The following is a 19,623-nucleotide window of genomic DNA, read 5'->3' as shown; positions in this document are numbered from 1 at the left end:
AATAAAGCATTTCAAAACTGCTGACTTGAACTTGACGTAGCTATGTTTGATGGAGCTTCAAGTGAGTGTTTTGCTTCTGAACCTCCTAAAACTCCCATGAAATGCAATAGACCACAGCAATGAGCCTTGTATTGACATGAAAGATAGATTTATTGCACTTAGTCTTGCTTCCTTTCATCTTACAAGGTCTTCAGGAGCTGAGATCCAATAACTCCTTGTAAAAGGCTGCCTTTGTTTTTGAACAAAACTTCGTAAGATATATTAGTAGTGCTTCCTTGAAACAACTCAAAGGATATACTTGCACTTAGTGCTATGTGGGTTATTTGTGGCAAGAAACTAAAGAACTGTAAGGGAATTCAAATCTAGCAATATTATAGTTGGACGTAAGTGTTGCAAATTCTCTTTTCCCTAACAGGGGATTAAACTGTGGTTGGAGATGTAGATAAGTAATGGCACTGGTGGAACACGTTCTTTAATAACAGCTTTATTCCATTAATAGTAGGCAGAAAATGTTTTTCATATAAAATTGACTTGTATGTTCATACTTCGTTGTAGCAAAGCTCTCAGGGGCAAACCCTATTTGTTTGCTCAGACATCCATCATATTGATATATGCTTCAGTGTGTGGGGGGGTTGTCCCATAGCCTGCCCATACAGTGGCCACCAGTTCTCCTGGATGTTGAGACCTGTTGTTAACACTAGCGTGTGCTGGTAAGTTTGCTCAGGCTTGGCTGAGTTTTGGTGTCCTAAGTTTCAGTTCCCATGGATGTGAGATTGCTCCTGAGCTTGTCAATCCATGCAAGAATTTGATGTGCTGTCTCAATGCAGAGTTTTTTCCTCTTTGGTGTGCTGTTTTCCCATAAGTATTCCTCCTCCCATACCCACAGACATGTACTCTCACTCCAAGAGGAGTCTGTTATAGAGTGAACATGAGAAATTTTTCATCTATATTAAAAAATCCCTGGAATTTTCCCTTAAAATAAAAGTGACTTTGTATGAAACTTTGAGAATGGTTTTGGAAGCTAATTTGCTTTTATGCTGACATCTTCAGCATAAGACTTGAAGAGAACACAAACTTGGTTTAAACGTGGGCCCATTTGTCCTTCCACAGACACCTCACTAGCTTTTGTCAGTCTGTCACACAGAAATAAGCTTATAATGTTAACATTTATTAGGTCATACAGAAGCAGCTCATGCATTTTAGCTTGGCTGTTCCTGTACTTTTTTGCCACACTTCATTTTTTCCACATTCTCATAAATTTGGTGAATTTCCACTTTCTTTCAGTTCATTCTCTGAAGTGCAGTAATGACTTCCAACAGCAGGGTGTACTCATTTTTCCATCTTTCTCTTTCCTTTTTCCTTGAATCTACCTCCTTTTCTTCATCTCAGATTTTTTTCCAGAGTGAATTTTCAACTGGACCAGGAACTGCATGCATTTTTCCTTCTACTGCTAGTGCCATTTCCAATACCATCATTTTTTATATATTTGGAAGAGGGATGTATTCCTGAAGCTGAGTTGAGAATAAGAGGCAGACTCTTCTGAGGACCCATTTAAACCATCTTCACAGAATGGTTGAGGGTGAAAAGGATTTAGATCCTTTTCTGCAGAGCCGTTTTCCAGCTGGGCGGCCCCCAACATGTCCTGGTGCCTGGGTTTGTTCCTCCCCATGTGCAGGCCTCAGCCCCGCTGGTTGCTGGCAGCCAAGAGCACCTCCTGTAGCACCACAGATTACAGGTAACCTGATTCATACCACAAACTAAAGTCATGTAACAGATGCTGAAGGTATGGCTTTACCACAGTACAGGGTGAGTAAAAATCATCAGCACTGTCAGCAATGCATGAATTTGCTGCCATGAGGAATGAATAAGCTGAACGATACAGGAGAAGGCGGCAGCCCCTGATAAGGCTCAGCAGCCAGGCACTTGCTGTCCTGACCTGGTCTTTAGACTCCTGAGCCTGTTAGCGAAGCACGCCAGCCTGCCCTCTAATAAATGTTCAGGTGCATGGCCACTAGTGTACCTTGCCCTAGTCTGACTCCTTTTGCTCTTGATCATGTAATCTCAAAGCTTTTTATGAATTCAGAGGTTTCGATTCCAGGTTCCTTTTTTCCTCTTCAAATAACTTTTACTACTTTATATCAAAAATAAAAAGAAACATCACTGTTGCCTGTGTGTTCTCCTTTCATAAAACAGGAAAAACGAGGAAAGAAAACCCTGGCTACTTGCAAGGCAAGTTTAAAGGAAAAGTAAAATGCCCTTTTATTTTTCTTTAAATTAATTTTGCTTTCACAGGAAAGCCAAACCTATTCTATGTAGACAATGAAAGTAGATACATTTTCCACAGCAGAGAAAAATCTCTTATTTGCCTCTAGCCCCATCCATTTTTCATTACAATTGCCGTGTTTTCTTCTTAAAACGCAAACAAGTCAATGTAAGCATGGCTGGCAGGCTAAAATGATTATGGAATAATTTGTGGTTGCCAGACCAAACAAAATCAATCACTATTGTTTAGCGACCAAAAGCTTTAAATAGCTGAGACATTTCTGGAATTTCACACACACACACAAAAAATCCAGGAAAGATAAGGACTAGCAGACTGAGGAGTGTTTTGTAATTTTTAAATGCATGTGATGATATGAACAATAATTATGGGGGGAGTCACTTGTGTTGGTTTTGGATTTAAAAATGAAAATCAAACCTTACAAAATTGAAAGTTATTCCAGTGTGTAACATGTCCTTGTCAGGGAAGAATATGTAACACTTATTAATATATAAAGTAATGACAATATCTTATAGAAAGGAAATATCCAATTTCATTTAAATGTTCTTAATGTGTTTAATAGAGTACAGTATGATATCAGAAGCACAAGTATCCCACTGTACTCTATTAAATATTTTGGTCATTGCTCCTTGCCTCTCCTAAACCGTCTGTCTTGTTGCTCAGGACAGAGCTGTGGAAACACCTGAGATTTTTTTCACAGAAACTGTAGTCAATTACCTGGCATGCGTACTATGAAAACTTTGTAAATATAAAAGGAAGATCTACTGTTGGATTTGTCTTCTCTTTCCAGTTGAATCCAGTTGAAATTTGGTCTGCAGTCCTTAGAGCTGCTAGTTTGAGGGGTGTGGTGGTTTTACCCTGATGGGCAGCCAAATTCCACCACAATTGTGCTCTCACTCCCTCTCCTCAGAGGAAGAGGGGGAGAGGAAAATGTGCTAGAAAGAAAAAAAAAAAAGGCTCATGGGTTGAGATAAGGATAATTTAATTAAAGGGAAAAGGAAGAGGGAAGAAACAAGCAACTGCTGTGCAGAAACAGAAGTAAAAAAAAAAAAAAATCTACTTCCCATCAATGAGCAATACTCGGCCATGTCCCAGGAAGCACCCCCCCATTTAATTAAATGACTCTTTTTTCTCCTTACCGTAGTAGTCTGCTAACTGCAATACTGCGCTTTCCCAAAGTCAACTCTAGTGGTCTTTTCTACATGAGTAATGTGATTATTTCTGCAGATTAAATTCTGATTATATATATGAATGACTTAAAATGTCCTAAGTGGACTTCTTCCAATTCCAAAGAATAATGAATCAAGGTGAAAATTTAAAAATAAGAAAAGGAAACGTATACTTGAGAAAACGGTAGTACCAACAGATGTAATTTTTTTAATTAAAACTAACACTTTATTCACTAAAAAACATTTACTTCTGACCAGCTGGATAGCTGGGTTGGCAATGGATTCAGTCCTTTGAGAAATGTTAGTTTAGCATGTTAGGGCTTAAAGTCAAATGACAAATTCTTACCAGTAGAGCACAACAGTACAATGAGATTTCATACTTAGAAAAAAAGAAAAGAGGTTTTAAAAAGGTATTTGATCTTGTTTCATCAACTCCTAGAGTTCCTCAGGGTTCTTAAAATTTCAAGGGTAGCTGTGATTCAGATTGAATCTTCATTGCCTTGCTCACCAATGTTTTAGCCAAAACAGGACCTCTAACGTCTATGCTTCCTCTGCTCTTCTGTCACTTTCTAGTCCTGTTCCAGCTTTAACCTTTCAACTATTTTCTGTTCTGCCATTGGAAATTTGGTCTTACTTACTAAGATAGTAACTACTAAAAACTGTTTTAATCTTCTGTTGCTGCTTTCATACTTTCACTATAGGAAAGTGAATGTGTTAATGAAGGATTGCATTCTCCTTTCTCTTTTTTCATCTTCTGTGTCACCATTTTCTGTTCCATCAAAATATTTTCCTTTCTTCCTTTATCCTTGCCGTGGTTTTACATCACTTATCTTCTAGACTTACCTTCTAGCTGTCTATTCTGCCTTCTGCTGTAACATGCTGTAATGCAGGGCTCAAGAACAACGACAATGCATTTTTTGGGCGGGAGGGGAGGTTGGTGAAATAACACTGCTACTTTCTTTGGTGTCTTTAGGCTGAGCATAGCCCAAAGGCAAAATTCATATCTTTGCCTGCTACTGCCTCAGAGGTGTGCACATTTCTTAGGAAAGTTATAGAAGAACAACCAGAAAGATTAAGTGACTAAGGGATCTGATTTGTAAGGCAATATTAGGAGTGCAATATATTTAGACTGCATATGCAAATAGAGCAGAGGACATGATAACTATCTTGAAATACTTGCTCAGTAAAGACCAATGATGATGAAGAATTCCTATGGAGAGGAACAAAGGGGGTATAACTGAGAATAATGGGTTGAAATTAAGAAAAATAAAAATGTGGGATGAATGCCATGACAAAGCTTCATGACACCTAAATTCAGAGTGCAGAATAGAAAGAATGAGAAGTGTTGAAAGACCAATCTCTTAAGACAGCTTAAAATTAGATGTGAAAAAGAAGTAGAAAGTGTACTCTAGAGGACAATACTTCACTGGCATATGGATAGAGTGGATATTCCTTTCTCTCTGTAATTTCTGAAATTCAGCAGTGCTGTGATTAGGTGATAAGTTTTTCCTTTTGCAGACCCAAGATGCTAGTTAATATTTTAAGGGAGCTTTTAAAATTATCTGTAGTAGCACTGAGAGTTAGCTTTATCAAATAAATTGAAATAAAACATTATGAACCCTAGGTCCATCAGGGAACATTGAATGATTAAAAAAAAATGTGGCAAAGTACTTAGTGTGGCTTCTTCACAGGTGTTCTGAAGACTGACATCAGGTCTAAAGATATGGTCTAAGCTCTGTTGACATATCTTCCTTTGTGAGCACCAGTGAAGTTAACTGTCTGCCCTTCCTTCCATCACCAGAGGAGCAAAATGTCAAAAATATGTTAAATGGAAGCTTAAGCCTATTTGGTTGCTCTCTTGTGCACCATTCAAAAGGAGAAAAGAATAGATTGAAGGAGAAAGGAAGAAGGAAAGAAGGAAAGGAAGGAGGAAGGAGAAAAGGAAGAAGGAAAAGGAGAAAAGAATAGTTGAATAGATTTTAGAAATGGTTCTTTCTGACCTTTACAAAAGTACTGTATATAATCCCTTTGGCCCAAGAGATCCTGCTGGTGAAAAGGCTTAGGACAAGAAAAACATTTCTTGTATGTCAGAACTGGTCAAGTTCTTGTGACCTAGCAGTCTCAGTGTATTTGTTCAGTCTCCTTTCTTCAGAGGGTTTCCTGTTGTGATTCCCTTTAGACTGATGCTTGAAAATTGAAGGTCACTATTTTGTGTAAGCAGAGAACTTAAAAGGGCTGGTGACAAAAAAAAAAAGTTAGATCTCCCTCCCCTCCACTATCTGTTCCTATTTTATTTGCCTGAACTTGATCTGTGAGAATGTCTGGTAATGGATTTAGCAACATTTTTCCCAATTTCTTAAGAGATTACAAGCAAAAAGGATAATGATCTGTAGGTAATGGTGATGGGAATGCTTCTCTGGTTGGAACCCAACTGAGACAAGTGTTTTCACAAAGGAGTAGATGTCAGATGAAAACAAACTGGCTTTGACAGTAAGGATATATTGGTGCTACCAAACAGCAACACCATGCAGAGTGACTAATGTAGTTCAGTGCTTTGCTCAAATATCTCACTTTTGGTGAGGTTAATTAGTAGCTCTGAGGGGTAACGCTGCTATATTGCTTCTTGTTTCCAAATTCACTTATCAAAGCAGTCTCAGACACCTGTCACATGGACATACTCAAGGAGGACCTGTCACAGTGCTTAAGAATAGTTGATAGTCTTTAGCTCTTTTTATATATATTATTATTTTTTCTCAGTAGGGATCAAAAGTCTGGTATTGCTTTAGACTTGCTGTAAGTGAAACCCTGAGGATAGGGGCAAAAGGGTTAGGATGCAAACACGTTTTTGAGAGTACAACAAATGTTGGACCCAATGATCCTTGTGGGTTCTTTCCCACTCAGGATATTCCATGATTCTCCAAGGTGTTTGGGGACACTAGAAAGTCTAGGGATGCAGTGCTCACTAAGTGTGTCTGTGGGACAATTGAATTGTCTTGGCACTTCTGAAGTCTTCGAGGGTTTTGCCATTAATTTTACTTAGAGTCAAGTAGCTTGTGACAAATAACACATGTTCTTAAGTTATTTATTTCGTTGCTTAGCTATGTTGGATGATGCAGAGAAAAGTGAGGAAAAAAGAGGGAGGTATGAGGGTAAATGAGAAAACGGGAAAAATTAGTTATGTTTCTTTGCAAGTCTATAGCAGCTGTGGAGATAGGGCTATGATTTAATAACCCTACAATGCACCATGTGTTGCTTTGCTATTACCCACTGCTGTAATAATGCAATGGGAAGTTGAATTATTTGTAATGTCATATATTGTAAGAATGAGCTACTTGGAAGTAAACAGCCAAAAAATGCCTTGATAACAAATTGTGAGATTAACAAACAGGAAAAAAAGGCAAAAATAAATTGCAACTGTCATACTGTCTTTGGTAAGCTGATACAAGTTACTTTGAGCAACTACACTGCAAAATGTGACATCTCCACTAATGACAATGTGCAATGCAGTTGTGTCCTGTTATCTATAATGGCTTGCTCTGAATCATAACAATATTCTGTATTTTATAAAAATGAACAATAGTTTGTTACGTTCTGAGGTTGTTTAAAACAGGTTTGAAATGATTCCATTTAAATCTAAACGATTCTATTTTTGTTCTGCAAAGTAGCCATAATTTGCATATGGTTTTAACCTATTTTACATGCAATTCCAGTTATTAAAAAGCCCACATTTACCTTTATAAACCTTGTTTTCAATTGGATCATCATTAAATCTAGCCTGCTTATATCTACTTCATAGTGACAACTGCAACTGTACAGCCACCTGCCCTTCTGCGTGTTTAGATTTGTTTTCAAGGAGATAGCTCACAAATACATCTCTTTCATAGCCATTTATGAGGGAATTGTAGCTTTCTAGAATGAAAATTTTACAAGTGGCAGTTCCAGTCCTAGTCACTAAATGAGACAGTTTCTCACTTTTTTTGTCTTAAGTGGATTGTATTGTCCTATGTTTAAAATAGGAGTGAGAGGAAGAAACAAACAAGCAAACAACCATCACCAGCAAAACAAACAAAAAAATAACCCCAGACCATCAGCACATCAGTTTGAATTCACAGCAGTGTGAATTTACAATGTCTAGAGGGAAGAACATAAACTCTGTAATGGATAAATTTGCAGGCAGGAGTTCCTGAATGCAGTCTGTAGCTTGGGTTTTTATTGCCTTTGAGGTTCAAAGTGGTTTAAGAAGACAACTTATCAAGAGGTTAATCATCAGTTCCAAAGAGTGTAGGGGCTTAACTGCATAATGTTTTGTTTTAATGAAAATTAAAATAATTTCTGAGGATCAAGGAGGGTCTAATTCAGAGAGATGAAGCAGCTGCCCTTTGGTGCTTCAGTAAGCAGTAGTGGTGAGTCTTCCAAGCTGCTCTGGGATGTGTGTGGGTATGTGCAGAACCTCACACAATATTTCTAGGGTGAAAGCTGAGTGAGGTAATACAAGGCTGGGTATAAGTTCACGTCCAGCAGTAATGGAACTTAGGCTAATGTGCAGTAGAAGTGGGGCAATCTGTACTCTGTCTGAGAGGTGATGGATGTTTGAAGAAGAGTGTAGAAATGAGTGTCTGCAGGGTTCAGGCATGTTATATGAAGCAGCACGTGAAGAGAGATGCTTCTGGGTTTGTATGCTACCACTATTGTAGCTCTGTAGGTTCACATAACTTGAATAGCATGCCTATGTAACTTCTAATTTATGCTGTTGCTTTGGCTACTTGTTAGGAAGCAGACCAGCTCTTGCAGGAATGTTACCGAAATCTGAATACAACCCATGCAACCAAACTCAGAAATGTTAAAAAAAAAAAAATAAAAAAAAAACAAACAGATTTCTTTTGGTGCACCAGGCAGTGAATTAGGGCTGCTTCTAGCTTGCTTTCTGTACTTGCTCACTTGTTTCCTATGCTACTCTATACCCTTTATATATTTCTGGTCATAATGCATGTATTCAACATGTAAGTGCAGAAGGTACCTCTTAACTACTGACTGTGTATGGGTATGTGCAGGCTGGCTCATAGCTTTGCTAGCCTAGTTGGCTGGCCAACAAACATTTTGCTCATTTTCTAGATATATGGTAGCTATGGTCTCATATCTGTGCCCAAGCTCGTTTAACTGAGGATGATGGATTTGCAATTTCTTGTTCTTAAGAACAGCATTATTGAAACTGTTATTACAGCCACAGTATATCAATACATTGTTTTAAAAAAATAGTCTTTCATTGTGTTTAGATGCATTATTCTGTCTGATTATATTTGAGATGTGAAAAAAAAAAGTATTCTGTCTTGTACTTATTTGTCTGCTTCTTGCCTGGCTTCTGGCCTATTTTTCTTAATTTTTATCCTTTTCTTTTTTTCTAGTTTTAACTTTAATCTTCTAACCTAGTGAGTTTTCTTCAGTGCTTTCTTTTTAAAGATAAGATAACCAAAATCAGACACAATTTCAGGTGTACTCTATTTTGAACTATAGGTAAAAATCATATGTTTTCAAAGCTTTTTTCATTCTTTTAAATAGAACTTCACATACCTTGCCTTTTGTCTGTCACTGAATGTCAAACAGACATTTTTATGGGGTTGTGTGAAATAACCCCATTTTAATTGGGTTGTCTACAAGGGTGTATGGGTAATTTCCTTTACTATGCCTCTGTATGTTGAAAAACCTTTGTACTCTTTTTAGGGTCATTTAGAGAAATACTTAATAAAGACTGTACTTTTCTGGATCATGACTCTATTTGATGAAATTGACTGATGTGCGTCGCTATACACGTGAGACTACACCAGTCTCCAGAATCTGTTGTCAGAGAGGTTTGCCATCTTACTATATATCTCCTCAGTTCTATTGTCATATTTACTTAAATTATTTAATTCACTTCTCTAGCTTCTTAAACAAGATCCTCTATGGATCAGTCTGGTTATCCTATGTGAAAACCAGGCTGTGATTTGCAGTTCTTGTTTTCTCTGGAACCTATGAACCATTGATAGATTTTTAACTCTTACTATTAATTTGTCTCATTTTCTTGAATTATTCCACATAAAAGTCACTTTCTTTGTACATTTTATTAAGACAAAACAAATTATAGAGTTCTGTCAGTAATCAACACTATAAGCTTATGCACATAGATGTTATAGAAGCCTACAGCATCCATTATGAATTTTGCAATAAAGCAGGATGCAAATTAGGAATGCTCTAGATAGTACTGCTTGACTTTGTACAGAGACACTACTGAAATGTATTAGAAATAATTCAGCACAGGTCAGCCTGTTCCTGGTGGTGTCATCTGTCTCTCAGTGGAAGAGGATCGCAGCTCCAAAATACCTTAGAGCTTTATATTCTTTATTTTGCAACAGCTGAGAAATCAGTGACTGAAGACGATCTCACAAACTATATGTGGCTGTTGAAACATAATATTTGATCTTGGAGAGGAATGTATTCTGAAATAGGATGGTTTTCACATGCTCTTTACAGTTTGAGTTATAACATGTTATACTGTTAGGTGTGGAGCCCTTTTCAGGGTCATAAGAAGGGAGAAAATAGTGCAGCAAAGAGAGGATCTCTGAGAGTGAGGAGACACTGAACTATAATTTCATAAAAGACAACAAACAAGAAGACATTGACCCTGGATAACAGGTTAGAAAAGAGTGATTCAGACTTCTAAAGGAACGGATCTATCTGGCATGAAAAATGGAAGTCACCTTGCTGTTTTAATAGAATGATCAAAATTAGAACTGGCTAAAATGTTGTTGTAGAAGTGTTGGTGAATGGGGAAGAACATGAATTTTCAAACATTGGTGCTGATAAATGAGGAAAATGAACAGTCTAGATAGAAGATATGTAGAAATGACTGTAGGACCAGACTTTTGAGTTGTTTTACTGCTGTTATTTTCATGTTAGGATTTCAGTATGTCCACTTAAAACATTAGGGCTGAGATAAACCTTGAGAGCAGCAGCAGAAGGGTCATCTGTGCTTGGCCTCTAGGACTTCTGCAAAGCTCAGTAAAACACAGAAAGGACATAGTAACCAATGAGGAATACTTTGGTTAAATGCATTATTTTTGCATTTTTAACAAAACTCAAACACGCTCACCTTGTGCTGTTCTCATAAAAACAAACACAAAATACTTGTGTCTCATGGTGAAAACAGAATTCGTTCTTGGAACATGAGATAAGGATGTAATAATTCTCTGATACTGGATGAAACGTTGAAAACCTTTGAATGCTGTATAATGCTGGGAGCATGAGGTGGTAGCACTGTTTGCTGTGACAAAAGTACAACTCCTTGGCATTTCACTAGCATTTCTTGCCATTACTGGAAAACTTGGCAGTGGCCTAGAAATATGAGATGTAAGATTTGAAACTATATATTTGTACATAATTAGCTTGAGGCACTTTTGCATATATAGACTACAGCAGTCACAGGATATTGACATAGTATCAAACACTTCATTTTTTCTTTTCTGCAAAGTTGATTTCTTAATTCTTCCTGTTCTTCCACATATATATATATCTACATATGTGAAAGCTTGATTTTTTTTTAAAAAAGTGCTTATTGTTATGTCTTCCAGCAGGGGGATATCTTTATGTAATCTGTCTTTGAAAGTACAACATTGCTTCAATTTGCTCCAATTTTATTCACGGAATGGCTACAATTAGAGTTTTCATAAAGCTTTAAAAAGGTAACACAAAAGTTTAGATCTGCTTAGGGCTTAAGAATAAATTACCTCTGTGGCTGCATGACCCACTTGCTAGTACAGAAAAACAGTTTAATCTTTATTCTTTAAGACTGCCTGGAAACATCTCTTTTCCATGTATGATATGAATGTTTGTATTGAGAGTATTGTGTTTTTTCTTTCTTGTCCTTACTTTTAAGCTGTCCAGTTGTCCAAGAGCAATTTGAAACAAAAACAAAAAACTCTATATAACAACAACTAATGAATCACAAATTAGAATGGAAATTCTACTAACATTGTTACTAGATGAAGCTAAAAACCTGAGTTTCAGTAACACAGTGATGAAAAGCAATAGGATGCTAATAAAAACGTGTGGAGGAAGCAAATGTTCTCTGTAAAGAAAAAGGAGTGGAGGAGGTGAAATGACCCAATTGAATTAAAAATAAAGTGTGAAAGAAGTGTATGTACATGTCTTCCTAACTTTTTATGCTTTTTATTGATAAGAATAATCTGCATAGATTTTTCTTCTTGATCTTTAAGTTGTAATTTGTAAGTTTTCAGTGTAAATTTTGTGGCTTTGACAAAATCTTAAAGGTCCATAAAAATACTTTCCCAACAGCAAGCAGGCAAACTTGCAAGAAGAAAAGCTTTGTGAGGAAAAAGACCTTTTTCTTATAAAAAGGTGCCCCTGAGTATATTCTGCGCGTATTCCCGTTCCTCATTCAGAAACCAGCTATAACAGAAATGTTAATAAGAGAACAAGAATCTTTGCTACAGGTCTGAACTGAACATTATCCGTGTATAAATCCAAGCCCTTCAAAACTCTTTACTCTAAATGACTTTTACTTGGACAAAAACAGTCTTTAGAAGAAATAATGAGTTTTTTGATAAATGTAGTGTTAGCCTTGTAAGTAAGATAAAGTGGTAAAAATGAATTAGGGGAAGCATCTTTTTTTCTATGTTAAAGGCAATTTACTTGAATTGACAAAATTATAGAAGGAAGAAAGTTAAAATGATCTTAGCTGATGCAACTACAATATTGAGAGATCTGGAGAGGAAATTCAATAGAATTACAAACTTTTTTGAGGAATACATTGAGTCAGGAATTAGGCCCTACAATTTTTTAAAATGTCTTCTACGGAAAAATTATTAAAAGTTGAAATTAAGAGGTTATGTTGACTTTTCAAAATAAAGCTTAAGAATAAAGAAAAATTTTTCGAAGTAGAAGACTAGAATAAAACTCATAAAATACTTTAAGTTATATTAATGTGGAGGAGGGACAAACTTCACTAGGCATTCTTTGTCTCTCTCTTCTCTTAACTGTACATTCATCCAACAGAATCATGCCCCCACACCTCTCCATGGGTCCTTACTGTACTACATTCCCTTTCTATACATACAGATTTGATGCTTCAAATGAGTTGCAGCCTTTTCACATCAATTGATTAAATATTACGAGCACGTATAACAATTAATTGATGTCTGCCATAAATCAGTGGAACTTATGTGCATATAGTTCAGTCTTTCCAAGTAAATTATATGTGCTGTGGAATAATTTCAATGGTAATAAATAATGGACTGCGCTGGGAAGTTGTACCAAGGTTTAACTATATTACTGATGAAAAAGAAAATGAAAAACGTGAGTTTTCAGGACATCAAAGTCAGAGTTAAGTCCATATGCACTTTCTTATTTGGTTCAGAGATCCAAGTGCTATGTAACTTGCAAATTTACTATAAAAATAATTATGTATCTATTTCCACTATTTTTATGTTAGATATGGTGCTTTTGTGAAAAAGGTTAAGGAATTTGGCATGGCTGAAGGTTGGGTAATAGGCTTAATGAAAAAATGAGCTCATGCATTCAGGTCATGAGGGCCAGCTGGTCTCTCAAGTACCCAGACAGATTTCCCCTGTGAATATCTCTTTTTACAACATTTCAGGTGTTATACAATACCTGTTTTACATATGAAGATGTGTGCTCTTCTGGGAGTTTGGTAGCTCTCAGTTTGAGCAGGAACTGAAGTGGCCCCAGACTGTGCAGGTACATCCCCATACACAGTCCCGCACCATGTCATCTCTTCAAGATGATCAATTATTTGTTGAAAGAAAACCAAGGGATTAATGCTGCATTTTGGAGTGGAAGGTGAGCCCCAAAGCATACCTGCTTGTAGGTCTAGGTTTGCCTGACCAGAACTACCCCAGCATCCTTGGGTTAATGTCTACTATGCATTACCGAAGCCCTAAAACTATCTGGGAGGAAACTGTATGTGTGAGGAGTTTGCAGAAGTGAAGGTGGGTAGCTCAGGCTTGAGTACCAAAAAGTCATTAATGACAAAGTAATATGTCAAATGTCACATTGTGCCAAACTTCCCATCCCAGGAGGAGTTGCTTAGTAGTCTACTGGGGCCTATTCTAGTCCAAGATCAGATGTCAGGAACAGGGCCAGAGGGAAGAACTATCTATCTTTATAATGAGCTCCTTGAATATCCTTTGGTTATAAACCACTAGTCTGGCACTGTCCTCACCAAGAAAATTAAAAAGCTTTTATTGCCTTTCTTAGTAGATGACCAGTTCTCTGTCTCTGGAGCATGCTTGAGTGTTATTGAACTTGGTGTTGTTACAGAGCTAAAAGCTGACTTGAAAGAATAGTCACCGTGAGGAAATGGAAGAGCAATGCTAGATGTATTGTAGCATTGACAAAAAGCTCTGTCTTGGCTCACAGAATGCATTCTTCCCCGGGTTTGTTTTGGTGATGTTAATCTAACTCAGTGTAATCTCCAAACCGTATTTATTTATTTTCCCCAGATGCTTCAGAGCTGTATTTATGAAGAGGCACTGTGGTTTATGGTACAAGATATCTTAATGTCCTTCTAACTTAAATGCCTTTTTATGTGAATCTGTGAATGAAGTCTATTAGTCTCTCACTGCCATTTGTTATTGAGATTGCTTTTTCTTCTTACTTGAAACTTTTTTGGGGGGAGGCTATTTACCTTTCACTCTCTGGTCCTTTCAATTGGATCGCTTTTCCTTCTTGTTGCTGAACTTTCTATTCACCTTCTTATTACCATTAGGTATTCCATTTTCTGGATGCTTTTCTCATTTGTAGCCTATTGCTTCATTTTATTATTTTCTTTCAGCCTCTTGTTCATGTTGAGTAATGTGTTTTTTTCTCTATCTCTTTACAAAACAGAGAAATAAAAGGACAGGATGCATGAGCTTTTTTTTTCCATATATGTGGAAATGAAATCCTCAGTTCAACTGGCTCCATCTATCTCTGATTTCTTCTTCATTATCAAAGTGCACTGGCAAGTAATACCTCAACTATGATAGTCAGCCTCTGGAGACCAAGAGCATGGTGCAAGCCATGTTTCTTTTATTAATACCAGTCCCCTTAATCCCTTGCTTATATCAACCTTTTAAAGAAAATTAATTTCACATGATTATGCTAATATTTTCTTAATGAATTAGAAAAGAAACCTGTGCAGAACATTAATGAATCATTTTAACCATCCCTGCTGTGAGATTTCAAGATAATTCTTTCTGTAAAAGTACATGAATATTAATATGCACCCTGATAATTGGTACAAAGTTAATTACTGTAATTCTCCTATAGTTTTAAAAAAAATTCTGTGTAATATGTAGTAATAGCTAGTTTTTAATAGCTAGAAGGGAAATCTAAAGGTAAAACCTAAAGGTAAAACATCATTGATCCATACATATAAGGTGAAGAAAGACACATGCAGGAAATAATTCTGATGTAATAACTAGATGTTTTAAGGACATATAATTTGGCTATTAAGTTCATTCAATTCATATAAAGGAATATTTAAAATTTAGTTTTTTGTTTACTTCAGTGGGTTTTGCCTCAGATTTGCAATCAATAAGAGTAGGATTTATCCGTTCAAATGTCTAAGTGAATAATATGCAGGTGACAAACTGATGTAGAAATTAGAACAAGCAAATTACTTAACATTATAAACAGAAAAGTATAATACCAGTTAGTGACATTTGACACTTTATATGTTAATTTGCCTAGCCGCTTTTCTTGAAGCATTGAGTAGTTGTTCTAATGACACTTAAAGTAGCTCCTGTCTTAGCACTCACACAATAATATATCTATATAAAAGTGATTTTTGTGATTTCTAGAATGATGATGGCTTTGTGTCTTGGGAGCATAACAATGCAAATAGTCATATCTGCCTGCCATGTTGCAGAAATTCAGTCATCTCCCAGTATGGGAGGAGGAACTGAGAGTCTGTCTGGAATGTGATGTCCAAATTGTGTAGGAAGCTGCAAGGCAGAGCTATGAAACCTCTCCCAGGTGGCTGGATTCTGTACCCGCTTTTCATTCTTGTGTGTTTCATACACATCTTCACTTCCTATGTCCTTCAGGTTTTTTTCCATGTCACCATATTAAAAATAGTATTTCAAAGAATGTTTTTATGAGATGGAAAGAAACATGAAAATCTTGTATAACTGGTGTTAAAAGTTGCACAGTTGCTCAGATGTCTATTCTTAAAAAACATTATTACTTGACATAAACTTTGTGTGTATCTCACCAAAAAACTTTATCTTTACAGTGATATAACTAAACAGTCATTTCATTTTACTTGCAACTAAGAATTAGGAATATGCTTCTGGTGAAACAGGAGTAATATGCAGCAGTACATATGGTCTGAAATTTGTATCTATAAAATTGTTATCTAGGGTTGCAAGCTGTTTGTTATTTCCATTATATTGCTGTCAAACCTAATATTAGTGCAGATCTTCAGTGGAAATTTGTCTTGAGAATGTATTAAGAGGTAATTATTAACCAGTCCAAAATGAGTAAGATGTTTCCTTTTATCTGAAGACTAAATGTTGCAATAGTGGGAGTAGATAACATATAGCTTTCTTCTACTGCAGGCTTTTCAGTTGTGCCAAGCCTACAATTTTCACATTACCACATAGACAATAATTGAAAAGAAATAAGCCTTTATTAATTTTCTATTACAGAAAAATCAACACATAAGAATGTCAACACATGAGAATATGAATAGGAAAACAAAAGGTTTTTAAAACTGTATTCAGCATACTGAGCATAAATTGGAATTATACTCCCTAAGCAATCTAATTTGAATTGTCATGTATTAATAAAAAAAGTGGCTGAAGCGGTTTAAAAATGGCAGTAAGTGGAGATCTTTCTATATAGTTGGCACAGAAATTAAACATACAAATGCTATGTTCCCTCATATGAAGATAACTACTCAAGTGCTTGGAACTCATGGAAATGGCGTTTTCCTGCTTTATGTATGCTATATTCTTATAGTGCATGTACGTCTTCCTTGATTATTACTTTATCGAGGGGTTTTAGATCTGATTAATACGATATCAGGAGAAAATGTGATTTATTTAGTAAAGTGTAGTAAAGACACTTCTGTAAGTGTCTGTCAAATCAAAGGTCTGTCCTGGCTCTGAGCAGCCCATCAGGATAATGTCAAGAACTTACCACTGCCAGAATTCAGCAAGCAGCAGCATAGTGAGGTGGATAGCACACAGTCCAGCTGGTTTTGATTTCCTAGCTTAAATGGTCAGGTATCATTTTCATGTGTGTCATCTTGAAAGGGCAGACATTTGTTCAAACCCAGAGCTGACATTCAAATTCACACTTCTGTTTTCACAGAAATTACTTGACTGTGCCCTGTTCCTCTGCTTGGGAAGGAAGCAGCAGAGGGTCCTGTTAGATGTGAATGACTGGTGTATACCAGGGCCCAAAGCAATCTGCTATATTCAGTCATAATCCACTTCCACGCTATGCTTTGGTAGGGAATACATAGCCCCTGTTTAATAACATGATCAGATTATATCTGACGGGTCTGTGGTCTGGATGTCCCAAGCACTCTCCTCCTTGTGATCTTGAGCTCTGGAGAGAGCTGGTCTCATAGCTCTGAATTTCATCACAGAAGAGTTGTCACAGTCCTGTGAACTTGCTCCTATTTTTGCTTTCAGGGAGAATGTAATGCTTTCAGCATTTAATATTTACTTGAAATGATTTTTCTGGGGAAAAAATGCCTTTAAAAAATGAAGGTTTTGTTTTCTTCACCCACCCCCCTTCAGCATATGAATCTTTCCTGTGTGTTTTCTCCTCTACCCCTGCCCATCTTGCTCAACCATAGCAGTGATTTTTCAGGCAAGTTGTGCATCCTGCTGAGCTTCTCTTAAGGTGACTATCAATTAGAACCAAGCCTCAAATAAGTTCAATTTTCTATTCTATTTTTTTTCTGCCTTGTTATAGGGCTTCTGACTCTCCAAAATAAAACAAGACCATCTCACAATGGATACTACTCTTTGTTGCTAGAAGGGATGAAAAGTATTTTTCATGTGTGTCTATATCAACAGATTTATAAATGAATAAAGCGTACTTCAAAGACTGAAGGCCAAACCATGGTCATGTCATATTCATATAGCACATGATACCAAGTAATGATTATTACGTTAGTTCTTGCAACCTTGTTCCTGGATAAGAGATTACCTGTTTGAAAGTAATCCACAGACTATTTAAATATTTCAGAAAGCGGAGAACCTCCTGTATCTCCTGGAAACATTTTTCTATTATAACTCTTCCCACGGTTTAAAATCCACGTCTCATTTTCAATCTGAATTTCAGCTTCCATTCATCTTTTTATTATTTATTTTCTTCAGTGCTTTTTTTCTGGGTTGAGAAATAAACTGGAAACTTCCTTCTCTATCAGTTAATGGGGTCTAATGTGTTCACCATTTGAACTTCCTCTTTGGAACATTCTTGTTCTCCTCTTCTGAGTAAAACATTAAATTTTTCAGATTCTTAGGGGACTTGAACATGTAAACCCATTCCTTATTTATATGTTTGTCCATTTCCACATCCCAGTAAGCTGCTAGCTATGAAGTTTTTGGATAAGTTTTGCCACAACAAAGTGATCCAGATTTTGGCAGATTTCATCATCTTTTTGTCACCTTGCTCTGAAACTTCTGTCATCCTCCTGTACTTCTGACCCTTGTGTTGTTCAGTAGTGATGTTTGGAGTTTGGTACAATGTACCATAATATCGAGGTACTTTTTGTATGTTAATATCTAGCTTTTATTTTTATTTGATAGGATTTCTTAAGGAAATAAGCTGGTGGCGTCAGACTTCTGTCTGTTTTCTGACCGTACCATTGAACTCCAGGACATCTTTGATACAGTGTGAAGAGTCTCAAAGACAGGTAAATTCACACAAGTTTTTAAAACTCTGTGACCTTGTTCGAAATCAGCATTCCTTGGGCTTTGATGGTTGGTGTCCAGTTGTGCCCCTACACAGTGATGGTTCTTCTGTATGCCCCAGCCTTCTCTGTGCTTGCTCCATTGGCAAATGGGGCCTGTCAGCGGGATGAAGGGTGTTGTGTGGATAGGAGGGTTGTTAAGGGAGTATGTGGGCTGGGGAAGGGAAATAGTGGGATACATGCTGCCAGGGGGGTACATGCTTCTGTGGGGGAGAATGTGGGGTTTGATGGTGTTGGATTGTATAGCAGTAAGGAATATAAACGCATGAGAAGCTGTATTTCATTAGTTCTGCTGGTATCAGATGTTATCAATCATAATGTTGTGAGGGTATTGTTCTATGAAGGAACCTCATAGTATTGCTTATTAAGTCTAATTCTCTATCTTCATTGTCCTTGTACAATTTGTGAAAATTATTCATGACTAGCTTCTATTTTTATGGGCTCCCCAGACTGCCTGCAATCATGTGCAAGAAATGCTTCCAGACATATCAGTGGCTTTAAAAGTATTTATGTGGATGGAAAAATGGTTTCTCTCAACTGTTATATCTCCTCTGAACTGCAAAAAATTATCAGTGGACTAATTCTGAGTTAGGCCTAATTTTTTCCCTCTTACATTTCCTATCCCATCTCCTTTAAATAAAAAAGTCTGGCACGCAGCTGCTCTAACAGGTCAGGATCCTGCTAGTTCAGTCTCTCATTATAACTAAAGTGTTCAAGGGGAAAGATCTATAGCTGTCCTTTGACTATTCTCAAAATACATTGAGAATAGTTATCCATTGTCTATTCTCAAAATACATACTTTCAATGATATTTGAAATTCAGAAGAGGTATTGGTGGGGTGTTGATAAGGGTATTTGTACTCCTCTGGATGCCGAGGTGTGAGCTGGCCCTGACAGCGCAAGTGAAGAAGGCTTTTACAAAGCAAGTTGTGACTTTGGTAGAATTTAAAAATATGTAGGTAATTTATAAATTAATTAGTTCAAGAATTGTTGGTCTAACTAAACTATCAAAAGTTGAGCATAGCTAGGTTACTTTCTGCCTGAGATAACCTGTACTTGCGTGAAACTTAGTGTTGATTTTGCTGTCGTGAGTCTCTGGGTCTCTGAAGAAACCTCAATAAGATGGGAAGAGAACAAAGGGTAGCTTGAACCCACTGCAGTTTGCACCTCTTCATGACTGAAAGAAGC

At 36.8% G+C, this 19,623-nt stretch overlaps 1 long non-coding RNA gene across 1 annotated transcript in view; it reads left to right on the top strand.

Annotated features, from left to right (window-relative positions):
* Nucleotides 1–19,623, top strand: part of LOC310901716 — a 112,333-nt gene that overhangs the window by 33,941 nt on the left and 58,769 nt on the right. The window contains exon 2 of the long non-coding RNA XR_014586065.1: nucleotides 18,273–18,379. This is a non-coding gene — a long non-coding RNA (uncharacterized lncRNA). The remainder of the gene's footprint in view (nucleotides 1–18,272; nucleotides 18,380–19,623) is intronic.

Source organism: Anser anser (assembly GCF_964211835.1).
Source record: "Anser anser genome assembly, chromosome: 6".
Taxonomy (NCBI): domain Eukaryota; kingdom Metazoa; phylum Chordata; class Aves; order Anseriformes; family Anatidae; genus Anser; species Anser anser.
Note: the sequence above shows the minus strand (reverse complement) of the source record. Positions and strands in the feature narration are given on the sequence as shown.